The 23,094-nt window shown below is 38.2% G+C and overlaps 1 long non-coding RNA gene across 3 annotated transcripts in view; it reads left to right on the top strand.

The window, feature by feature from the left end:
- The first annotated feature begins 211 nt into the window (after window positions 1-211).
- LOC136875608 (uncharacterized) overlaps window positions 212-23,094 on the top strand; it is an 84,769-nt gene continuing 61,886 nt past the window's right edge. For 2 of the 3 annotated variants that reach the window (XR_010860492.2, XR_010860490.2), the window contains exon 1: window positions 212-3,481. This is a non-coding gene — a long non-coding RNA (uncharacterized lncRNA). The remainder of the gene's footprint in view (window positions 3,482-23,094) is intronic. The other variant, XR_011018416.1, reaches the window with a different exon arrangement.

Below are 23,094 nucleotides of genomic sequence, written 5' to 3'. Positions count from 1 at the left end.
GTTATATAGAGGATGGTTGCCTAGTTGTACTTCCTCTTAAAACAATAATCACCACCACCATGTGCCACACTCAATTCAAATGTCAACAGGGCCTATCCATCTATAAATCAGCATGTTGGAAAATATATATCCGCGTTATATGGCTATCCTGGTGTATATACGATCTCCATGAAATGATTTCTGTTTGCCCCTTGAATGTGTATATTTTTACTTTTGTTTTTGTTGAATCTCGTGTTGTTTATAAACAATGTACCTGTAGTTTTGTTTTGAAGTGTTGTATCGTACAGATGTGTTGATTTAATTGTTTGGTGCTTTATTTCATCAAATAATATAAACAATGCCACGCCTAAGGACGTTTGCTATTTGATAAGTTCAAGGGAAACCAGAACAAAAAGTTTCAATGTCGTGTGAACCTAACCAAACATTTCGCAGTTCTTCCGAAAATAAAATTATTACCTTCGAGCTGGTACGGAGAGTGATACTAGTTTCTGTTTAGAATGTGATTTGGAGGTGGGCATTTTATCGGAACTGGTAAGGCAGTCGGTCAAATGTAAACAGTGTGACAGTGATAACTGTAAGATCACAGAGCAACTGAAGAGTAGGAAGATCTTCGCTACTCATTTATCTTCAGGCTGTAGTGTGTGTAGTAGTCCAGCATCAAAAATTGGTAATATATATAAGACTGCCACCTACGAACTAGTGACAAGACCACTATATCCTTTGGAGGCCAGGCTAATTAAAAGATCATTGGTATGGATAGGTTAGGTCCAGCTAGTGACAAGACCATTGGGCTGGATTGGTTAGGTTTGACTAGTGACAAGACCGTTGTACTGGGGGCAAGCAAAGCCCCCAGGTTAGAATTACGAAGCGGCCCCCAGGCATCTAGTATCCGATGGGACAACACCATTAGTGTGGATTGGTTAGGTCCGGCTTGTGACAAAATCATTGGTCTGGATAGGTTAGGTCTGGCTAGTGACAAAACCATTGAGCTGAATAGGTTATGTGTAGCTAATGACAAGACCTTGGGCTGGATTGGTTAGCTTTGACTAGTGACAAGACCTTTGGGCTGGGAGCATACGCGCCCAGGCTTGTAGTATCCCGTATGACAACACCATTTGTCTGGATTGGTTAGGTCCAGCTAGTGACATGACCATTAGTCTAGATACTTCTATCACATACACTGCAAGATATTATTGTTACTCTGAATGGCACACTTTTCTTATTTTCACAGAATGTGGTAACACTGTGGCTGCTGATCATGTGACTTCTGTTGGGAAAAAAGTTACTTAGACTTCTTCACAGCCCATCACAGCTGATCAGAGCTGGCCAGTAGCAACAAAGAAAATGGTGGCATTTCATTTTTCATATCATTAGTTCAGCTCGTGAGCCAACATTTACACAGACGCGTAACGACTGTCGTTTGTTTCCTCGCTCGCGGTCATCTCAGAAAGGATGTTCTCCAGCAGTGCTCTGTGCTGCCAACCTCTGTACTTAGGAATTATGCTTCGATAGCTGGTGGTGGTGATTAGTTACACCATTGTTACACGGACAAGATTCTTGCCGTGTGGATGGTTAGGATGGGATCTGGACAGTATTCTTGCCGTGCAGGCGATTAGGATAGGATCTGGACAAGACCATTGGTCTGGACGGTTAGAAGCCGCTTGCGGCCCTAGGCCTCTAGTTTCGTGAGGAAACACAATTGGTCTGGACCGTTAGAAGCCGCTAAGCGGCCCTAGACATGTTACATTTGCTTGCGCTTTTATTGTGCTGCAGTTGGTAACAGATTATGATTAACTTTCTTCACGGGAAGGAGATCATGTGCCACTTTACATTGGCCAATAGGAATACAAGTAACTACTTCAGAAATGAAAATGGCATGTAATAATCTTAATTAGGTTATAAAAGTAAATATACTTCTTGGGGCAGGATGGTGGGTTCCTGGACATCGCAATGATCACATCTCTCCTCTGAGACACTCTCCAAGTAAGACTGCAGTAATTTCCACGTACTTGTAACATTAAAAATATGTTGGCTTTTTCATTTCATTGCTGTCTCGCTTTCAATTTTTCTGTATGAGTAAGAATACTTTTTGGGGCAGGTTGGTGGGTTTCTAGCAAGCAAGGGGAAGGATCTCTCCTCTCTGCTACTTCAGATATTGTAAAACATTACTTTTCATTACAAATGGTTCCTAACTGCAGCCCATCTAATGAAGCATACCCAAAAATTACTTCTAATTTAGTGAAAAATGACTACATTATTAATCTGAGGTTAGTGTACAGATTGCGTAGAGTTGATAAGAGTATAAAGACAGTACAGATCGTCGGTAGGATAAGGGAGTTACCTCCTGCTCATACACATTTTAGTACTACAGTAGACTTTTATTGGAGAGACAAACATAGTGAAAGCACTTCACTCATTGCACACGGAGACTCGGCGGAGGGTGATGATTCTTTATTTCTTTTCTCTGTTTAGTTCACAGGATTGCTGATAGAAGCATCTTTACGAACTGCACAGGAAATGTTACAACGTTACATGGAATTATACTAAACTGTAGCGGGAAAAATTAAGGTTGAAACTGTTGTGGTGAAACAAAGGTTTAGTTGTTGTATTGCTATGGCTTTATTTGGAGGGTGTGAGTTGAAAATTAGTTGTTTTAATTGTTTGGAGGAGAATTTCAAGGAGATCTTGAATGTTTATCACCGCACGGTTTGATTACGAGGGAGAGGAGCTGTGAGAAGTGTGGAGGGCCTACAAAATTAAGTGTAGTAAGAAATACAATTATTTTCAGGTGCAGTCGGCGGGTAGGAGGGGTGAAATGCATCTGGAACATGAGGAAGAACACTTTCTTTGAAAATCCCGGCTGTCTTAATATCAGCTGGGTTCCTTTCTAGTTTTTTTGGTAAGCTGCAAACCCTCTTCTTCAGTTGGAGCTAGGTATTGCAAGACAGACTGTTATTGATTGGAGAAGCTTCTACCATGAGGTGTGTGTGGCGTGGGTGGACAAAAACGAAAAGAAAATAGGAGAGGCGGGAGTGGTCATTGAAATTGACAAGAGTAAATTTGGAAGATCCGAGTATCACAGGGGAAGAACAATTACGGGCAGTGGCTCTTCGGAAGAGTGGAAAAGGAGAACTTCAAGAATTTTTTGTTGTTCCAGTAGAAAAAAAAGATAAACAGACGCTGTTGGCTGTTATTCAAGAATGGATATTGCCTGAATCCATCATCAGCTTATAATTGTTTCGAGGATGAGGGAGGAGTGAATGAGTTAACAGGGTTAACAGGCATCAAATGCTGAGTGGCGGAGTTTCCGTTCACACCCAAAATATTGAGAATAGGTCTGACTCCGGGAGCTACTCCATCCCGGCATTCAGAAGAAAAAAAGGCTATCTCAAATTTCTCCTTAAGCGTGCTTTCCACGTACCAGAAAGAATGCACCATTTCTTCTGAGATGCTGGAGAACTCTACCCTCCCCTGCATTAAGGTAGGTTTTAAATATTTATTACATTACATTTACTTTTACGCAGACAAAGGTAATCCCAAAAATGGGTCTCCTACTTTTTTTATAAATACATAGACAATGGTTTACATCATTTTACAGCTTGAACATTTACATATTTTTCTACATAATCACCATTTCGGTTGATGCATTTTTATAGACGCTGCAACAGTTTTTGTATGCCCGTGTCATACCAGTTTGCCACCATGCTGTTCAGGAAGTTGTGAACCTCATCCTTCACTCCGTCGTCAGTGCTGAATCGCTTTCCAGCCAAATGTTCTTTCAACTTAGGGAACAAGTGATGGACACTGGGCGCCAAGTCAGGACTATAAGGTGGCTGGGTAATGATGTTCCACTGAAACTGTTGCAGGAGAGCAACAGTTTGCCAGGCGACGTGTGGGCGAGTGTTGTTATGGAGAATGTTTATGCCCTTGTTCAACATTCCTCTTCTCCGGTTCTGAATTGCCTGTCTGAGTTTGTTCAGGGTGTCACGGTACCTGTCGGCGTCAGTTGTGGTCCCAGCGGGCATAAAGTCAACCAACAATACACCTTTTCGATCCCAAAACACAGTTGTCACGACTTTACCGGCAGACTGTGTTTGCTTGAATTTCCGCGCCTTTGGTGAAGAGGGATGCCGCCACTGGCGTGATTGTTGCTTGGTCTCGGGTGTAAAGTGAAACGCCCAGGTTTCGTCACCCGTGACAGTTGAGTTCAAAAAGTTGTCCTGTTCGGCTGCAAAGCGTTGAAGAAATGCACGGGAAGAATCAACTCGTTGCCACATGTGGTCTTCAGTCAGCGTGCGTGGCAGCCATCTTGCACACACCTTTCGGTATTTCAACTTTTCCGTTAAAATTCTGTGAGCGGCATTTCAGGAAACCTCGGGAACCAAAGTGCAGAGATCATCCAGGGTGATCCACCGATCTTCGCGCATGATTTGCTCAACCTTCACGACTATTTCGACGGAAATTGACGATCTCCCGCTCCTTTGTTCGTCGTGAATTTCAGTCTGACCGGCTGCAAACTCTCTACACCACTTACAAACATTTTTGACATCCATGCATGACTCACCATACACTTCCATCAATTGGCGATGGATTTCAACCGGTTCAGTACCTTTTGCACTCAAAAACCGAATAACTGCGCACACTTCGCACTTGGCGGTAACATCCAATGGGAGCTCCATTCTCAACGGCTGCCAAGCCAAGACTGAATGCCTCAGCGCGGCGTGCGCATGTTTATATGTGAGCGCAGAAAACACTCTTCACAATATTGTGACCAACAGCAATACGAACAGAGTTCTGTATTTATTAAAAAAATAGGAGTTATTTTTGGGATTACCCTCGTATATGTGTGTGTTTAGTATGCACCATGTTCAAGGTTACATCCTCTAAATTACCTCTTTTATTGCCATTCGGGCAGTATGCGCCGTGGCGATAGAAAAGAGCCTCTCAAAGAGAGTGCAGCTCTGAAGACTTTCTGCTAGCAATTTCTGTACTTTTAATGGCAATAATTCTTGGAGTTTTCTCATGGAATGTAAGGAGTAAAAAACTTTTTCTTTTTTCAATTTGCTTTACTTCGCACTGACAAAGGTCTTATGGCGACGATGGAATAGGAAGGGCTTAGGAATGGGAAGGAAGTGGCTGTGGCCTTAATTAAGGTACAGCCCCAGTATTTGCCTGGTGTGAAAATGGGAAACAATGGAAAACCATCTTCAGGCTGCCGACAGTGGGGTTCGAACCTACTATCTCCTGGATGCAAGCTCACAGCTGTGCGCCCCTAAATGCTCGGCCAACTCGCCTGATAGTAAAAAACGTACTGACATACGTATTTATGTTGTGCTCATACCAGCTGTGATGTTTGTCTATAAGATGTCCTCGGTTTTTGCTTTTGTCTTTGCAGTAAATTGCAAAGAAGTACTATTGGCTGAATAGGGATTCTATTAAGCTATGCGTGAGCTTTTTGGGTTCCTATCAGAATGCATTGTGATTTCAGTGTATTCACTAAGTGTGTGCTCATTAACTTACGGTTGTCAATTTATATATGCATCTGAAGTCTTTGCTCATGTCATTTATAATGGCATGTGGGTCTCAAGGATGAACATGTGCATAGAATTTGCAAGTCTTCTGCTCAGATGTGATAGTTACAATGCCTTATTACTTGAGGTAATCCCATAGCAAAAATATATTGCTATTACTTTTCAAATACGGTACCGTATTTTACTCGCATAATTTTCCCCCTTTTTCCTTAAAATTTGGAGGTCAAATCTCGAGGGACGAAAATACTTGGATATTATGCAATGACTACACAAAAATCAGGCATAAAATTCAGATGTACAACTTCAAAAGCTTTCTTTATTTATCAAATTAATATTTAAAAGCAAATACGGTAACTAAAATAATGCAACATTTGAAGAATTATTGTGAGATTTTTTCAAACACCGTGTCGTGTTCAAGTTTAAAGGTGGCGGTAGTAGGCCCTACAGGTCAACTTGTTCTTGGAGTCAACCCTAGCAACATAAACATTGTATTATAAATATCAGACATAAAAGGCAGAGTTGTACATGTCCAGTGCGTCATCCCACATGACAACATCCTCGGATTCATCCACTGCATAAATATCTCATTCTTCTTGAAACGCTTCGCGACAGTGTCTTCCATGATCAGATTCCAAGCTCAAAGAGTCCAAGAGCAAATTGTTTAATGCCTGGTTTCTTAATGCTGTCCTTTTTTTTCCCTCGTAATTTTGAAGGAACCAGATGTCGTTCATTCCCCATAAAACTGGTGGAGATAATTTTTTAATGGTTTATTCACCGAGATGTCTCGCGGCTGTAAAATTGATGTTAGCCTGCCCAGTATTATGATGAGAGCGGTGTTGAGATGGGACATCTCATTTTTAACTGGCTCCACTAAATGGCCATGAAAACTGTCCAGAACAGGCATTGATTTTTTATGAAGTAAAGGTCCAGGGTGTCGATCCCACACAACTTTTATCCAGACTTTCATTACATCAGCTGACATCCATCTTTGTCCTACACTCTGAACGACAATGCCAGCTGGAAGATTGCACTTTGGCAGAGTATTTCTTTGTACCCTCTGTCGTAACTGCCAACATGACGGTGCACCATAATTTCTCCGCGCCTGATGTTTTAATTAATACACCAGACACACTCTTCATATGCACTGTTATACTTTGCAGCATATTAAAATAAACAGTATTTTGGTCAGCGTGTCCAATTTGAGAAAGAAGAAAAATAATTTTCTTATCTAAGTTTGATGGTTTATAAATTTGATGGTACCGGGCGAGTTGGCCGTGCGTGTAGAGGCGCGCGGCTGTGAGCTTGCATCCGGGAGATAGTAGGTTCGAATCCCACTATCGGCAGCCCTGAAGATGGTTTTCCGTGGTTTCCCATTTTCACACCAGGCAAATGCTGGGGCTGTACCTTAATTAAGGCCACGGCCGCTTCCTTCCAACTCCTAGGCCTTTCCTATCCCATCGTCGCTATAAGATGTTGATAACATACGAAACATGTACCACTTTTGACCATTAAAAATTGCCTTAAGCAATCATTGTATCGACTAGGTGGAAAATAAATACTTAATTGTGAATCTATTGAAGTGCGATACGGACCATGAAGCTGATTTTATGTAGACCTATCTGTGTCGGTGCGACGTAAAGCCCCTAGCAAAAAAAAAAAAAAAAAATTTGATGGTTCCGCAGCCACGCAGCCACTGCCTTCCCAATTCTAGCCCTCTCTCACCCATTTGTCGCTGAAAACCTTAGAGTATTAGCGCGACATTAAACTAGTAGAAGAAACTTTCTCAACTTTGGGAAATTTTCCACACTTTGGGCCACGAAACTATCAATACATGGGTTATTCTTTCTGAGTCCGCCAGTAGCAATTTCATTTTGGTTCTACACCAAACTTTCTTCCCATGTACTTGATTCCATTATTTGCTGCAAAATAAACAACTGTAAGTTAAAACTGCGTGGTTATAACTACTATTCTTTTGTCTCATTTTGCATGTCACTTTACAATACACTCACCTTGCTGCTATAAAAGACTGAATGCAGCTGTTTGTTTTCTTATCTCTGGTCCCACCCAGAGGCAGACCGGTATAGTGGGTAATTGGAAGGGATGGTTAATGGCATTTGGCTTTCCATTCGCAGAGGTGCCTGGAATCCAGGAAACAGTCTTGTTAGTTACAAGGGGTGTCGAATTTCTTACCAATAGTGCTAGCAGAAATTATACGGCATGCAAAAAATGCTAGAATAATGAAATTCAGAAAAATGTCCTAAAAGTCTCAAGGGAGCAATTACGTGTACAGGGCGGGGGGAGGGTGTTATGTGAGTAAATATGGTAATAGTGATGAATTGACTGGAGCCTACTCATCATAATCCATTCATGATTAGTTCATAAAAATAGATAAAAAACAAGTTTTTTTTACAACTGGTTTTACGTTGCACTGACACAGATAGGTCTTATGGCGACGATAGGACAGGGAAGGAGTGGGAAGGAAGCGGCCATGGGTTTAATTAAGGTACAGCCCCAGCATTTGCCTGGTGTGAAATTGTGAAACCACAGAAAACCATCTTTAAGACTGCTGACAGCTGGGTTTGAACTCACTATCTTTCGAATGCAAGCTTCAGCTGAATGCCCCTAACCACAGTTTAACCTTTTATATCAATTCATTAGTTATATAGGCCAATGTCTTAATCCCTCGGTGTACTGCACATTTACCACATATAACCAGGGTACATCACTACGAAAGGCAGTTCAAAATATATAGTTATCCAGCCATGAAATACCTAAGTTGCAACACTTCAGCTTTTCCATGTCAAGGAAGATCAGCATCTTAATATTGTATTTCGGCAAGTGTTGTAACAGAAATGGTGGGCTGGCTCGTATTCAACTATGTAATCGTTATACCAAGAGATATTTTTGCTTACGATATTACGATATTTAAAATAAATTAGTTCTAGAACTAGATGGGGCATGATTAGTGCACTAGCTTAGCTCCTTGCTGTATACCCGGATGGTTAAGTTTCAAATACTGGTAGATCGCAGGTTGGAATTTTCACCTGAAAAATCTTGTGGCATCAGAAAGGACACCTGGCTTTAAACCTTCGGCCCCAAAAATAACCGGGATGAGCTGAGGATAGTTTAGTTCTTTGTTCCAGCTTAATTAACTAAATCTATCTATATATATAAAATAACTTGTCCTGACTGACTGACTGATTCATCATCGCAGAGCCAAAACTACTGGACGTAACGAAATGAAATTTTGGGGATATATTCATATTAAGATGTAGGTGCTCGCTAAGAGAGGATTTTTGGATATTCCTTCGCTAAGGGGGTGAAAAGAGGGGTGAAATTTTAAAATGAGTGTGTCTATATCTCGAAAGTTTAAAAGTTTACAGATGTAAAAATTGGTATTTAGAATCTTCTTTAAAAATAAGGAAACACGTATTTTTTTGTTTTCAGAAAATCCCAATAGGAGGGGTGAAAAGGGGTGAAAATGGGGAAAATGGGTTGAATGCCCTTAATCAGTATACCAGTACTTATATCTCAGAAACTGAAGATATTACAGACCTGAAAATTGGTACTTTTGATCTCTTTTAAAAATAAAGAAACACGTATTTTTTGTTTTTGAAAAATCCAATTAATGGGAGGGTGAAAATGGGGTGAATTTTTAAAATGAGTGAATCTATATCTCCAAACTTTTAAAGTTTGCAGATGTAAAAATTGGTATTTAGAATCTTCATTAAACATAAAGAAACACGTATTTTTTTGTTTTCGGAAAATCGCAATAGGAGGGGTGAAAAGGGGTGAAAAAGGGGTCGAAAGCCTTTGATGAGGCTACATATATTTCAGAAACTGAAGATATTACAGACCTGAAAATTGGTGTTTGGGATCTCCTTTAAAATAAAGAAAACACGTATTTTTTTGTTTTTGGAAAATCCAATTAATGGGGGGGTGAAAAGGGGGTGATTTTTTAAAATGAGTGTATCTATATCTCAAAACTGTTACAGTTTATAGATGTAAAAATTGGTATTTAGAATCTCCTTTAAAAATAAAGAAACACGTATTCTTTTGTTTTCGGAAAATCCCAATAGGAAGGGTGTAAAAGGGTGAATAATGGGTTGAATGCCTTTAATGAGGCTACTTATATTTCAGAACCCGAAGATATTACAGACCTGAAAATTGGTATTTGGGATCTACTTTAAATGTAAAGAAACACGTATTTTTTCGTTTTTGGAAAATCCAAATATTGAGGGGTGAAAAGGGGGGTGAATTTTTTAAAATGAATGTGTCTACATCTTAAAACTTTAAAATTTACAGATGTAAAAATTGGTAGTTAGAATCTCCTCTAAAAATAAAGGAACACGTATTTTTTTGTTTCCTGTAAATCCCAATAGGAGGGGTGTAAAAGGGTAAAAAATGGGTTGAATTCCTTTAATGAGGATACATATATCTCAGAAACGGAAGATATTACAGAACTGAAAATTTGTATATGGGATCTCCTTTAAAATAAAGAAACACGTATTTTTTTTAGTTTTTGGAAAATCCTATTAATGGCGGTTAAACAGAAGTGACAAATTGGGGTGAATTTTTTGAAAGATTATCTTGGGAACGTAAAATGTTACAGACGTAAAAAGTGGGTGTTTGGAATCTCCTGTAAATGTAAAGAAACATAGGTGATTTGTTTTTGGAAACTCCACTTAAGGGGAACCCAAAAGGGGTGAAATTTTAAAATGAGAATTTTTACAGTATATCTAAAAAACTTAACATGTTACAGAAGTGAAAAATGGTATTTTTATCTCTATTAAACATAAAGAAACGTGTATTTTTAATTTTCGGAAATACCATTTGGGTGGAGGGGGGGGGGGTGAAAGTGACTGAAAATGGTGTTGAATTCTTTTAATTAGGCTACTGATATCTTAAAAATGAAGATGTTACAGACGTGAAATTTGATATTTACAATCTGCTTTAAAAGTAAAGAAACACGTATTCTCGGAAAATCCAATGAAGCGGGGGGAGGGGGGTGAAAGAATTGAAAAATTAATTGACTTTAATTGTATGAGAATATATACATCTAATCAAAACTAAAGTTGTTACAGACGTGAAAATTCGTATTTGGATCTCCTTTAAAAACAAAGAAAAACGCGTTTTGGGGCGGAAGGCATCTTGGGGGGCGGGAGTGTAAAGGAGTTGAATTCCTTTCATGAGGACACACAAATCAAAAACTGAAGAAGTTAGAGTCGTGATAATTGGTATTTAGAAGATCCTTCACTATTAAAGAAACAAGTATTTTTTGCGGGAAAATTCACTTAGGGGGGGGGGGAGTAGTTTGAAATGAAGTGACAAAAGTAAATTATATTTATGGGGATACTTATATCTCAAAACTGAAGGTAATAGACGTGAACATTGGTGTTTGGAATCTCCCTTAAACATAAAGAAACACGCCTTCTTTTAATTTTTTTGGGGGGGGGGGGGGAGGGGGCAGTAAAAACTAACGGCGGTGGGGTGTAAAAGGAGGTGAGGCCAATTGATTTTACTGTTCTTAATGTACTTATAAGGATCCTCCGTTGCTCAGGCGGCAGCGCGCCGGCCTCTCACAGCTGGGTTCCGTGGTTCAAATCCCGGTCACTCCATGTGACATTCGTGCTGGACAAAACGGAGGCGGAACAGGTTTTTCTCCGGATACTCCGGTTTTCCCTGTCATCATTCATCCCAGCAACACATAATAGTAATAATAAGAAGAAGAATAAGAACAACATTAATAATAATAATAATAATAATAATAATAATAATAATAATAATAATAATGTTCCGGACCGTCGTCAAATGTGCGGACCGCGCTGGAAACGGCTCCTGGACGGGTAATGACTAAGAATGCAGCCGGCCGCGGGTTCAGTGCAGCCAAGGCTCCCAATAAGACACCACGCCGGATCTCCTGAAGGATTTTATCCAGATTAAAAATGATTATAGGAATATACGGTATGTCAAAGATTTACGGACCCAACTGACCGGGAAGAATACCTGAGCCTAGCCCGGGAAGTACGAAATCGATTGCTGGAAAGGAAGATAGAAAAATGGGAGGAAACGTGCCGTAATCTAATAGAAAACGAGTCAGATCGGGAATTTTGGTGGATTCTCGCTGAAAACGTGTCAGATCGCGAATTTCGGCGGATTATATATCTAAAACAATAAGCATTCAATTATAAATTTCAGTATAATACCGTAGCGAAGCACGGGTACCATGCTAGTAATAAATAAAGTAGCTTGTCCTGACTGACTGACTGATTCATCATCGCCGAGCCAAAACTACTGGACGTAACGAAATGAAATTTTTCGGATATATTCATATTAAGATGTAGGTGCTCGCTAAGAGAGGATTTTTGGATATTCCTTCGCTAAGGGGGTGAAAAGAGGGGTGAAATTTTAAAATGAGTGTGTCTATATCTCAAAAGTATAAAAGTTTACAGATGTAAAAATTGGTATTTAGAATCTTCTTTAAAAATAAGGAAACACGTATTTTTTTGTTTTCAGAAAATCCCAATAGGAGGGGTGAAAAGGGGTGAAAATGGGGAAAATGGGTTGAATGCCCTTAATCAGTATACCAGTACTTATATCTCAGAAACTGAAGATATTACAGACCTGAAAATTGGTGTTTGGGATCTCCTTTAAAAATAAAGAAACACGTATTTTTTGTTTTTGGAAAATCCAAAAAATGGGGGGGTGAAAATGGGGTGATTTTTTAAAATGAGTGTATCTCTATCTCAAAACTGTTACAGTTTATAGATGTAAAAATTGGTATTTAGAATCTCCTTTAAAAATAAAGAAACACGTATTCTTTTGTTTTCGGAAAATCCCAATAGGAAGGGTGTAAAAGGGTGAATAATGGGTTGAATGCCTTTAATGAGGCTACTTATATTTCAGAACCTGAAGATATTACAGACCTGAAAATTGGTATTTGGGATCTACTTTCAATGTAAAGAAACACGTATTTTTTCGTTTTTGGAAAATCCAAATGTTGAGGGGTGAAAAGGGGGGTGAATTTTTTAAAATGAATGTGTCTACATCTTAAAATTTTAAAATTTACAGATGTAAAAATTGGTAGTTAGAATCTCCTCTAAAAATAAAGGAACACTTATTCTTTTGTTTTTGGAAAATCCAATTAATGGGGGGGGGGTGAAAAGGGGGTGATTTTTTAAAATGAGTGTATCTATATCTCAAAACTGTTACAGTTTATAGATGTAAACATTGGTATTTAGAATCTCCTTTAAAAATAAAGAAACACGTATTCTTTTGTTTTCGGAAAATCCCAATAGGAAGGGTGTAAAAGGGTGAATAATTAGTTGAATGCCTTTAATGAGGATACATATATCTCAGAAACGGAAGATATTACAGAACTGAAAATTTGTATATGGGATCTCCTTTAAAAATAAAGTAACACGTATTTTTTTATTTTTTGGAAAATCCTATTAATGGCGGTTAAACAGAAGTGACAAATTGGGGTGAAATTTTGAAAGATTATCTTGGAAACGTAAAATGTTACAGACGTAAAAAGTGGGTGTTTGGAATCTCCTGTAAATGTAAAGAAACATAGGTGATTTGTTTTTGGAAACTCCAGGTAAGGGGAACCCAAAATGGGTGAAATTTTAAAATGAGAATTTTTACAGTATATCTAAAAAACTTAACATGTTACAGAAGTGAAAAATGGTATTTTTATCTCTATTAAACATAAAGAAACGTGTATTTTTAATTTTCGGAAATACCACTTGGGTGGAGGGGGGTGAAAGTGACTGAAAATGGTGTTGAATTCTTTTAATTAGGCTACTGATATCTTAAAAATGAAGATGTTACAGACGTGAAATTTGATATTTGCAATCTGCTTTAAAAGTAAAGAAACACGTATTCTCGGAAAATCCAATGAAGCGGGGGCAGGGGGGGGGGGGTGAAAGAATTGAAAAATTAATTGACTTTAATTGTATGAGAATATATACATCTAATCAAAACTAAAGTTGTTACAGACGTGAAAATTCGTATTTGGATCTCCTTTAAAAACAAAGAAAAACGGGTTTTGGGGGGGGAAACCATCTTGGGGGGCGGGAGTGTAAAGGAGTTGAATTCCTTTCACGAGGACACATAAATCTAAAAGTGAAGAAGTTAGAGTCGTGATAATTGGTATTTAGAAGATCCTTCACTATTAAAGAAACAAGTATTTTTTGCGGGAAAATTCACTTAGGGGGGGGGGGAGTAGTTTGAAATGAAGTGACAAAAGTAAATTATATTTATGGGAATACTTATATCTCAAAACTGAAGGTAATAGACGTGAACATTGGTGTTTGGAATCTCCCTTAAACATAAAGAAACACGCCTTCTTTTAATATTTTTTGAGGGGGGGGTTGGCAGTAAAAACTAACGGCGGTGGGGTGTAGAAGGAGTTGAGAACAATTGATTTTACTGTTCTTAATGTACTTATAAGGATCCTCCGTTGCTCAGGCGGCAGCGCGCCGGCCTCTCACAGCTGGGTTCCGTGGTTCAAATCCCGGTCACTCCATGTGACATTCGTGCTGGACAAAACGGAGGCGGGACAGGTTTTTCTCCGGATACTCCGGTTTTCCCTGTCATCATTCATCCCAGCAACACATAATAGTAATAATAATAATAAGGATAAGAATTAGAATAGCATTAATAATAATAATAATAAGAATAATAATAATAATAATAATAATAATAATAATAATAATAATAATAATAATAATGTTCCGGACCGTCGTCAAATATGCGGACCGCGCTGGAAACGGCTCCTGGACGGGTAATGACTAAGAATGCAGTCCGGCCGCGGGTTCAGTGCCGCCAAGGCACCCAATATGACACCACGCCGGATCTCCTGAAGGATTTTATCCAGATTAAAAATGATTATAGGAAAATACGGTATGGCAAAGATTTACGGACCCAACTGACCGGGAAGAATACCTGAGCCTAGCCCGGGAAGTACGAAATCGATTGCTGGAAAGGCAGATTGAAAAATGGGAGGAAACGTGCCGTAATCTAATAGAAAACGAGTCAGATCGAGAATTTTGGTGAATTCTCGCTGAAAACGTGTCAGATCGCGAATTTCGGTGGATTATATATCTAAAACAATAAGCATTCAATTATACATTTCAGTATAATACCGTAGCGAAGCACGGGTACCTTGCTAGTAATAAATAAAAACATTAACAAATGGCTGTCATTATAGCCTCATTGTTACATGATTGAGCACTGGAGTAATCATTATATTCAACTAATTATGTTTGCACTCTCCGTTATTGTAACACAGAACTATGTTCACTTGCTCTAACAGTGTGGTACAGAAATCACAAGCTACTATCACCATTGTGACACTCTGTACAAACAATACACATTTAAATTTAGCTCTGGTTAATTTGACATTGAATAATGTGAAAATTGGATAATTTGAATGAGAGTTTATTCCCCTTGAAATTCCTATTCTAATCAGTGCAAAAAAAAAAAAAAAGTCATATTTATTTCAAATTCTTGAAGCTTCAATTTGGATAATTCAAAGTCAAGATGTTATTGCAAGTTCATTTTGTAATGCTTCAACGAATCAAAACCTTCAAATAATTCCCAATTCTCTATTTCTGTTGTAGCTTCCAAGTTATAATCAGGTAGTCACTATTGTTAATGGACGTAACCTTTAGGCCTATCTCTGCAACTGTCAATGAATGTACATTAGGATCAGCATGGCCTAGAAAGTCGCTTTTCTATGGGCATCTGCACTTGGCCACTGGAAATCTTTCTCTTCCCACATCCCAAGGTCGTCAACCTTGGAATGTGAGCCTTTTATCTCTGACAAGGGAACATCGGCAATCGTTAAGCCGCCGAAGGCGATGAAACTTGGAAAACACATTGAGGTACACATAAAAAAGATGTCGGCATCAATTTTGGGAGCCAACATTCATTAGGGCATTAACTACGGGGCCTAAAAGTTGCAACATTTCAAATTCCGCGCGATCAGCGATGAATACCTGCTGGCCAATGCTAAGCCGGCACACTGCGTGGCTGGAGACACGCCTCTGCACCTCCTCCCCTCCCCACTCCAATTGGTTCACCGCCGCATGTTTCTCTTCTTCCCGCGCTTGCCGGCTGCTTAGCTGTTGAACGGGAGCGGCTCTGTACTTTGCTTCTTTTCGTACTATAATTATTGAAATCCTTTAAATAATGTTCCGTTTCACACATAATGATAATAAATAACCTAAACTAATATAGGCCTACCCATATTTTATTCAAATGTTATATTTTCATTCCTGCTAATTCCAGTGAGTTGTCACATTCGTGGGTACAACTCCGAATTAAGTACCACCGGGCGTGGTCAAACGTGGAATGGGGTACCGCGTCCTACCTACGCTTGAATTATTATTTACTTCTAAAACGCCTTAAAGCTGTCGGTAGTGTCCTTTAGAGTGGACATACATATGGAATAAATTAAATCACCCACCACTAAATAAATCACCCACCTTTAAACAACGTTAAATACCTTTTTATGCAAAAAAATTACGTGCCCAGGTAGAGGATCTCAATGAGTGTAATGGGATTCGGTACCTCGGCATATCAAAACCTTGTTATAGGTCCAGATCTTCTTTTTATGTCCCCTTCCCCCCGCCCATTTTGTGTACGCTATCAGTTGTGTCATAACGAAACGACATCGCAGACGACAACAACAATTATAAACTCTGAGTTTGAAACTACTGGTATTTTCCGTATTGCATACTCTGGTATAAGGAATAGGCCTATAGGTAGAATGTTTTTATTTATGCTTGTACTGAACAATTTATTTATGTTTTGTCGTGACAGGCACAACACATTTCAATTGCAGGAATGGTTGTCGAATATAAATAAATTTAATGCATAGGCAACTTTGATATGAGTATGACATGGAATGTAGTAAAGTTTGACGTAATAGGAAAAGCCTTGAAAAATAAAAAAGATCTGCATTTATATATGCAGTGGATATACAGTAATCATAGGCAGACCTGTTTACCGGTACTTTTGCGTTATAGCTGACGAAGGTCTATGTATTCAACAAGTACCTATATTAAAGTATTACACTAGTCTTCTGGGTATAATGGCAGTTACTTACGCAAAAGTTAAATGGCCATTGTACGAACTGGTACAACAACAAACAATTACAAGGCAACACAATAAAAGACTCCGTATATATTACATCGTGATTAATTAATTTTATTATGTTCCGTATTGATATCTACCATATATCATAGAAAGATATACATTACATCGGGCAAATTCCCCATCAATAACTGATAGTAAACAAAAACAATCTTTGGTCTATTCGAAAAATTAAATAATAGTGAAAAGAAAACCGAAAAAAAAAAACACAATTAACAACAGGCACCATACATTTTCTTTTGCTAATTGCTTTACGTCGCAGCGACACAGATAGGTCTTATGGCGACGATGGGATAGGAAAGGCCTAGGAGTTGGAAGGAAGTGGCCATGGCCTTAATTAAGGTACAAGCCCAGCATTTGCCTGGTGTGAAAATGGGAAACCACGGAAAACCATCTTCAGGGTTGCCGACAGTGGGAGTCGAACCCACTATCTCCCGGATGCCTCTAACTGCATGGCCAACTCGTTCGGTTCAAACGTTTTCATAAACATTTCAGAAAACGTAAACTGACGAATACAATGTGGAAATTACAAAGGAGAGATATGAGGAAGGCTGATAGAGTACGCAAAGTGTAGCACTGGTTCTCTTCGACAGCTAAGCAGCCGGCAAGCGCGGGAAGAAGGGAAACATGCTGCGGCGAACCAATTGGAGTGGGGAGGGGAGGAGGTGCAGAGGCGTGTCTCCAGCCACGCAGTGTGCCGGCTTAGCATTGGCCAGCAGGTATTCATCGCTGATCGCGCGGAATTTGAAATGTCGCAACTTTTAGGCCCTGTAGTTAACACCCTAATGAATGTTGGCCCCCAAAATTGATGCCGACATCTTTTTTACGTGTACCTCAATGTGTTTTGTTGCGAGCTGTTTGTGCTTACCTTACGTAAAAAAATTCTCCCCTTCGAATTGGTGCTCTTTTCTCCCTCTGCTGTTACGAACTGTCGGCTTCCCGGCTGCTTGTACTACTGCTGTCACTGCTCGCCTGCATGGCGCATCCACTCTGATGTCACGCCTATAGTATGTTCTCGATCTACCCCGCTGGCATATATATATGGCCTTGTGTCGTTCATTCGGCAGGTCAGTTGTGGTATAACCTTGTTAAAGACAGTGGGAGCTGGAACTCTGTACACGGCTGGACCGTGTCCATTTTACTTGTAAACTTCGTGCTGGACTTCTGTCAAGGGTGAGCAGACACTGTTTCTTTCTATCATTTAACGTGTCCTACCTTGCTGTACTTGAGCTTCGCCGTAGTAACAAAAATTGAACTTTGGTCCCTTCAGGACACATCTGAGTATTCGTGCAGTGCAAATGTTCTGCCTTTTGGACATTTATATTCCTAAAATGTGGTGTCAAATGGTGTACTGGACAGCTGATCTAAAATTCTAGCCCATACACATTCCTACCTCCTGAGATGAACTTTTGCATCGCGTCTGTTAGTGCTGGGGACTTGGCGGCTTGATCCTTATCCTATCCCATTCCTCTGCTTCTTATTTCCTTGTTTTCTTTTCTTATCCCATCTATCTGTTAACTTTGCGTAAAAATGGTGTTTGATCAAAAGATGTGGTCTGCTAATTTAATTTGTATGTTCATCGGTTAGCTTCAATTTTATTATCGCCTCTGCGCATGCATGTGTGTTTTAATCCCTTTTGGGATCACTTGTTAGAATTCCTTTTTTTTTCTCTCTAATCTACCAAAAGGATCACTCCCTGGATTGGAGATTGGTTTATTTCTATTCTGAATCTCTAGAATTGTTTGGCATGAGGTTACATTTTTTGATGTCCTATTGTAAACATTGTATCAATTTGTGAGCTTATCTAGCAAGTGTATGACACTACCAACTTTGTATTCTACTGGCACGAGCCTGAAACTTTATTTGATGTACTTCCCTTCTAGCGTATTGTGTAATATAATGCAAAGAAACTGATTTCAGAATCTATGGGTTCCCTCCCCCTTTTTCTCTTTCCCCTAATTGAAGTGTCGGAACATATGTCCAAAGGTTGTAGTGATTGGTGCTTAGGAATTTGATTATGACGATGTAATCAAATCTTGTATCACCTACGTGTTTTAAAATCAAGCTTAATGCTTTTGTTACGCCATATGCTAGTTCATACTATTTGTTCTGATGTAAAGATAATTTGTTACCCCTTTGATATTGGTATAATATATTTGTTATTTTCAAACTTGTTTTCCAAAATTCTCTTTCACGAGTTCCTTTCCCCTATTACTTCTGTTATCACGTGTACCTACCACGGCAATTCTCTTGGGTAGCGGCCCTTTAACTTCTTTATGCACATGTATGGAGCTCTGAATTGCACTGTTTACAGTAATGCTGACACGATGTATTGAACTGTTATATTCTCATGTTGCACGCTTCTCGGCACTCTGCGCGCTTGTGTGCTGTCAGTTCTGAGTACTTTGATATCTTGTTGTCTAGTATCCCGATCAAGGGCACTCTCCTAAAAACAAATCTCAATTACAACGCTATTTCTAGCAAGTTGATAGTAAGCAAAGACACTATCAAGTACAAAGAGCGTTACAGTTTTCCAAGTTTCATCGCGATCGGCGACTTAACCATTTTACAAGTGACTATTCTCATTTTGGTTCCGTATTGAAGTTGACGTATGTCTCAAGTGTTATTACAATATTATAAGTCCACCTGTTCAATACAATACAATATGATCCACTATTTCATATGGTCAAATGTTTTTTATACATAATACATAAAAGTCAAAGGTACATGTTTCACCCTCCTTAGGGGCATCATCAGCCTATATCAATCTTAAAAAATAATAATAATACATATACTTATAAATTATAGGTTAAAATGTTGAAAATGGTTTCGTAAAACATTATACAATAACATCTAAAACAACGATAATGCACCAAAGTATGTTAAAAGAGTGAAATTAACAGTTTGAAGATTAAAACGTGATTAAACATGAGAATTTGAGAGTCTAAAACTAAAATGGATCCATATTTTTATAATATCATTAAGACTGTGAAAGCCTGTGAAAGCGCTGCTGTAACAACCTGACGTACTTAATACGCTCCGTACGAAAAATCCTGAACATTTATTCCAACACATGTTTCAACGGAATTATATATCAACTTGACCATCTTTTAGATCCATTCGACTACCATAATTTCCGAACTCTGCTAGCTTTGACATACGTTTTATCACAAGCATCGCCTCTACAGAAGTTCCATTTTCTTCTTGACTTTCAGATATCCCAATCATATACATTTTAAACTTGTTTATTACATTCACACTTCCGTTTTAAATAACTGAAAGTGATTTTACCACCTTGGATTCAACTTGGGAATTGAAGAACCATCCCCCCTTTGATGATTGTTTTTATACTCAAGGCTTTCACAGTCTTAATGATATTATAAAAATATGGATCCATTTTAGTTTTAGACTCTCAAATTCTCATGTTTAATCACGTTTTAATCTTCAAACTGTTAATTTCACTCTTTTAACATACTTTGGTGCATTATCGTTGTTTTAGATGTTATTGTATAATGTTTTACGAAACCATTTTCAACATTTTAACCTATAATTTATAAGTATATGTATTATTATTATTTTTTAAGATTGATATAGGCTGATGATGCCCCTAAGGAGGGTGAAACATGTACCTTTGACTTTTATGTATTATGTATAAAAAACATTTGACCATATGAAATAGTGGATCATATTGTATTGTATTGAACAGGTGGACTTATAATATTGTAATAACACTTGAGACAGACTTAACCATTGCCGATGTTCCCTTGTCAGTGTGTTCAAAATGTCAAAGCATGGTGTATATAGTAGGCCCTAGTTTAATGCTTGCAAAAAAGTTGAAGTGCTAAGAGAAGAGGAAAGAGGAGTAAAGACTGAAATCGTCAAAGAGTATGGAATCTTGCCTAACACGTTGTCATACATTTAAAAAATAAAGGCAGAATCATGGAAAGCTGGGCTTTCCGAAAGGGAGGAAAGAAGAAACGAATGAAAGGTGATGAATTTCCCAATATTGAAAAGTGTGTTTTAAAGTGATTCAAACAGTCCCATGATCATAACGTTTCATTAGGCAGCCCATTAGTGCATGGTTAAGCAGAAGAAATTGCTGAAAATTTAGGCATTTAAAGCAAGCTCAGGTTTGTTTACTGGGTTTAAAGAAAGAAATGGCATTTGTTTTCAGAATGTGTGTGGTGAAAGTGCTTCAGTTAATGATTTTTAAGTGCATTCCTGATAAAACATTTACATTTAAAGGGAAAAATGCAATGGTGGAAAAAGCTGCACAGAAAATGTAACCGTTCTAGTTGGAGCAAATATGGATGTCTCTGAAAAGTTGTTGTTGCTAATGATTTGGAAATCGGCAAAACCAAGATACTGTCTTCCACTACAGTACAAGGCTAACAATAAAGCCTGGATGACTAGTGAACTTTTTGAAAATGGGCTTGTAACGCTAGACAGAAAAATGTATGGGGCTGGCAGGAAAATTTTGCTCTTTATTGATAACAGCACAGCTCATAACAAGACTCTTAAACTCAAGAGCATTAGAATAGTCTATTTTTCTCTCAGTATGACATCAGTTGTGCAGCCGATGGATCAAGGAGTAATACACAATTTAAAACATTTTTATCGATGGTAGGTTGTTATTAAAATTCTGGACAGTGACAAAGAAAAAAAAAAAAAAAATTAATCTATTAAATGTTACTCCAACATTAAGCAAAGCTTGGAAGCAGATCACGGAGCAAACAGTTGGTAACTGATTCCATAAAGCAGGTTTCAAAAAATAAAGAAACCAATGCAGAATCTGTTCCAGAAGAACTAGAAATGCACTCGGAACCTGAGCGATGGCACGAGGTAGCGACTGATGTCAGTTATGACATGTATTTCGCTGTTGGCATTGAAGTTGCAGTATTTGGAAATCTGACAGTAGATGAGATTCTGCAAGCAGTGCTACAAAATTCCAATCCATCTGATGACAAAGAGGAGAGCAGTCATGACGTTATAGAAAAGCCTGTACTGACCACTTCTGAAGCTTACAAAATGGTAGAGTATTTAAGAAGATTTGTTGAAGCTCAGTCAAATGATTATGATGACACACTTCAAGATTTAAATGAAATTGAAGATTTTGTCTATCATGTAAAATTAAACAAATAGACAGAAACAAAAATCACTAAAATTTTTAGGTGAACAATGGAATTATTGTATTGTTACATGTGCTAAATTGTGTGTTTACAAATACTGTAAATGCTTTTGTTTTATTACTGTTTATACAGTATATTTTTGTATGAAAATATGGCAGGTTTTAAGATATGGTAGAATGCATAATACTGTAATAATTATTCATTACAATGAATTTATTTTGTGTAAATAGACAGTACTGTGCTATATATTCATTAAAATAGTCATTTCTGGTTAATTCAGATTTTGAATAAATTAGTTTTTTTCTCATTCCCCTTGGACTAAACCATTGTCTTTAAACAGAGGGGTAAATTACTGCAGTAAACCTCCCTAAATATGTTGGTGTTCATTTGGTCACAAGTAATTCGTCTGAGACTGCAAAAAATACATGCAATTATATTTTGTACAGTTCTTTGAAGTTTTCCATATATTTTGCATATCATTGAATTTTGTCAGAAAGTTTCTTGCCAATGTGAAAGATAGTATGTGTTTTTCAGTAAGTAGGCCTGTAGGGTAGCTAACCTTTATTTTTCGTGTTCATATCTCGTCTTGCCCTTTTAGTGAAAAATGGAAGGCTATGTATAGGTACTTTAAGGCACAAACAGGTTCCAGGAAAGACATTCCAGGAATCATTGATGAACAAGGGGAGTGGTACGCAAAGATCTTCAAAAGGCAGAAGTATTCAGTTAGCAGTACCGGTGTGTAAAGATTGTTGGTTACAAAGATAATATCCGGATAGGGGAGGTGAATAATACTAAAGAAGTATTAAAATTTACCTATGATAAAAATGAAATTTACAATAAGATACAAAAATTGAAAACTAGAAAAGCAGCTGGAGTTAATAAGATTTCGGGGATTATACTAAAGACAACGAGTTGGTATATAGTACCATATCTGAAGTACTTATTTCATTATTGTTTGCTTGAAGGAGCTAAACCAAATGAATAGAGAGTTGCTATAGTAGCCTCTTTGTATAAAGGAAAGAGTGATAGATATGAAACTGAAAATTACAGGCAGTCAGTTTGACATACATTGCATGTAAGCTTTGGGAAAGCATTCTTGTTTGTGAAATTAATAACTGGTTCGATAGCAGGCAGTTCAGGTTTAAGCAAAGTTATTCCACTGAAGCTCAACTTGTAGGATTTCAGCAAGATATAGCAGATATCCTGGATTCAGGATGTCAAATGGACTGTATCGTGATTGACCTATCTAAGGCATTTGGTAGGGTAAATTA

This window comes from Anabrus simplex, chromosome 6, assembly GCF_040414725.1.
Source record: "Anabrus simplex isolate iqAnaSimp1 chromosome 6, ASM4041472v1, whole genome shotgun sequence".
Classification (NCBI taxonomy): domain Eukaryota; kingdom Metazoa; phylum Arthropoda; class Insecta; order Orthoptera; family Tettigoniidae; genus Anabrus; species Anabrus simplex.
Note: the sequence above shows the minus strand (reverse complement) of the source record. Positions and strands in the feature narration are given on the sequence as shown.